This window comes from Lolium rigidum, chromosome 5, assembly GCF_022539505.1.
Source record: "Lolium rigidum isolate FL_2022 chromosome 5, APGP_CSIRO_Lrig_0.1, whole genome shotgun sequence".
In the NCBI taxonomy this organism is placed as follows: Eukaryota; Viridiplantae; Streptophyta; class Magnoliopsida; order Poales; family Poaceae; genus Lolium; species Lolium rigidum.
Genome location: NC_061512.1, coordinates 75,770,841 through 75,774,113, shown reverse-complemented (window position 1 = coordinate 75,774,113; position 3,273 = coordinate 75,770,841).

Genomic DNA, 3,273 nt, shown 5'->3' with positions numbered 1-3,273 from the left:
CCTATTTTTCCCGAGCCTTCCGAACACCCGAGAGCCGCCGAGGGAAGCCCCGGGGGCCCCACACCACACCCCGGCGCGGCCGGAGGGGGCCGCGCCGCCCTATGGTGTGGGCCCCCAGTGCCCCTCCGAGGCTGCCCTTCCGCCTATTTAAAGCCTCCGTCGCGAAAACCCCGAGACGAAGAACCACGATACGGAAAACCTTCCGGAGCCGCCGCCATCGCGAAGCCAAGATCCGGGGGACAGGAGTCTCCGTTCCGGCACCCTCGCCGGAGCGGGGAAGTGCCCCCGAAGGCTTCTCCATCGACACCGCTGCCATCTCCACCGCCATCTTCATCACCGCTGTCGCTCCCATGAGGAGGGAGTAGTTCTCCATCGAGGCTCGGGGCTGTACCGGTAGCTATGTGGTTCATCTCTCTCCTATGTGCATCAATACAATAATCTCATGAGCTGCCTTACATGATTGAGATTCATATGATGATGCTTGTAATCTAGATGTCACTATGCTAGTCAAGTGAGTTTTACTTATGTGATCTCCGGAGACTCCTTGTCCCACGTGTGTAAAGGTGACAGTGTGTGCACCGTGTGGGTCTCTTAGGCTATATTTCACGTAATACTTACTCACCGTTATGAATGGCGTAGTGAAGTGCTTATTTATATCTCTTTATGATTGCAATGTGTTTTGTATCACAATTTATCTATGTGCTACTCTAGTGATGTTATTAAAGTAGTTTATTCCTCCTGCACGATGTAATGGTGACAGTGTGTGCATCCGTGTTAGTACTTGGCGTATGCTATGATTATGATCTCTTGTAGATTATGAAGTTAACTATTGCTATGATGGTATTAATGTGATCTATTCCTCCTACATAGTGTGAAAGGTGACAGTGTGCATACTATGTTAGTACTTGGTTTAGTCTTATTGATCTTTCTTGCACTCTAAGGTTATTTAAATATGAACATTGAATTGTGGAGCTTGTTAACTCCGGCATTGAGGGTTCGTGTAATCCTACGCAATGTGTTCATCATCCAACAAGAGTGTAGAGTATGCATTTATCTATTCTCGTTATGTGATCAATGTTGAGAGTGTCCACTAGTGAAAGTCTAATCCCTAGGCCTTGTTCCTAAATATCGCTATCGCTGCTTGTTTACTCGTTTCTATCGTTACACTCACTGCTGCGTTACTACCGCTTGTTTATCGTCCCGGGCAAAGCACTTTTCCGGTGCCATTGCTACTACTTATTCATACCACCCGTATTTCACTATCTCTTCGCCGAACTAGTGCACCTATTAGGTGTGTTGGGGACACAAGAGACTTCTTGCTTTGTGGTTGCAGGGTTGCATGAGAGGGATATCTCCGACCTCTTCCTCCCCGAGTTCGATAAACCTTGGGTGATCCACTTAAGGGAAACTTGTCTGCTGTTCTACAAACCTCTCGCTCTTGGAGGCCCAACACTGTCTACAAGAATAGAAGCTCCCGTAGACATCAAGCACTTTTCTCGGCGTCGTTGTCGGGAGGAAAGGTAAAAAGGCACTCATACTCCGGTTCCAGTGTAACGTACTTTTCTGGCGCCGTTGTGTTTGTGCTCGAAGCTATTTCCTTTAGATCCTGCAATTGCATCTTTTTGTTTCTTGTTTACACTAGTTTGGCATAATGGACAACAATGAGTTTCTTATTCTATTTCCTGATTTAAAACATGAATTGTTTGATGCGAAAATTAAAAAACCTATGGAATCTTATTTGCATGCTCGGTAGTAATATTAGTATGAACGCTTTGAACACCATTGTTGATAATAATGTAGAAAGTTCTAAGCTTGGGGAAGCTGGTTTTCATGATCTTTTTAGTCCCCCAAGCATTGAGGAGAAAATTTTCTTTGATGATACTTTGCCTCCTATTTATGATGATTATAATGATAGTGGTCTTTTGGTGCCACCTACTATGGAGAGTAAATTTTGTTGTGATTATACTATGCCTCCTACACTCGATGAGAATAATAATGATAGCTACTTTGTTGAATTTGCTCCCACTACAACTAATAAAATTGATTATGCCTATGTGGAGAGTAATAATTTTATGCATGAGACTCATGATAAGAATGCTTTATGTGATAGTTATATTGTTGAGTTTGCTCATGATGCTAGTGAAAGTTATTATGAGAGAGGAAAATATGGTTGTAGAAATTTTCATGTTACTAAAATGCCTCTCTATGTGCTGAAATTTTTGATGCTACACTTGTTTTATCTTCCTATGCTTGTTACTTTGCTCTTCATGAATTTGTTTATTTACAAGATTCCTATGCATAGGAAGCATGTTAGACTTAAATGTGTTTTGAATTTGCCTCTTGATGCTCACTTTTGCTTCAACTACTATTTCTTACGAGTGCATCATTAAAACTGCTGAGCCCATCTTAATGGCTATAAAGAAATAACTTCTTGGGAGATAACCCATGTGTTATTTTGCTACAGTACTTTGTTTTATATTTGTGTCTTGGAAGTTGTTTACTACTGTAGCAACCTCTCCTTATCTTAGTTTTGAGTTTTGTTGTGCCAAGTAAAGTCTTTGATAGTAAAGTAAGTACTAGATTTGGATTACTGCGCAGTTCCAGATTTCTTTGCTGTCACGAATCAGGGTCTACCTCCCTGTAGGTAGCTCAGAAAATTAAGCCAATTTACGTGCATGATCCTCAGATATGTACGCAACTTTCATTCAATTTGAGCATTTTCATTTGAGCAAGTCTGGTGGCCTAATAAAATCCATCTTTATGGACTGTTCTGTTTTGACAGATTCTGCCTTTTATTTCGCATTGCCTCTTTTGCTATGTTGGATGAATTTCTTTGATCCATTAATGTCCAGTAGCTTTATGCAATGTCCAGAAGTGTTAAGAATGATTGTGTCACCTCTGAACATGTTAATTTTTATTATGCACTAACCCTCTAATGAGTTGTTTCGAGTTTGGTGTGGAGGAAGTTTTCAAGGATCAAGAGAGGAGTATGATGCAATATGATCAAGGAGAGTGAAAGCTCTAAGCTTGGGGATGCCCGGTGGTTCACCCCTGCATATTCTAAGAAGACTCAAGCGTCTAAGCTTGGGGATGCCCAAGGCATCCCCTTCTTCATCGACAACATTATCAGGTTCCTCCCCTGAAACTATATTTTTATTTCGTCACATCTTATGCACTTCGCTTGGAGCGTCTGGCTTGTTTTTGTTTTTTGTTTTGTTTGAATAAAATGGATCCTAGCATTCACTTTGTGGGAGAGAGACACGCTCCGCTGTA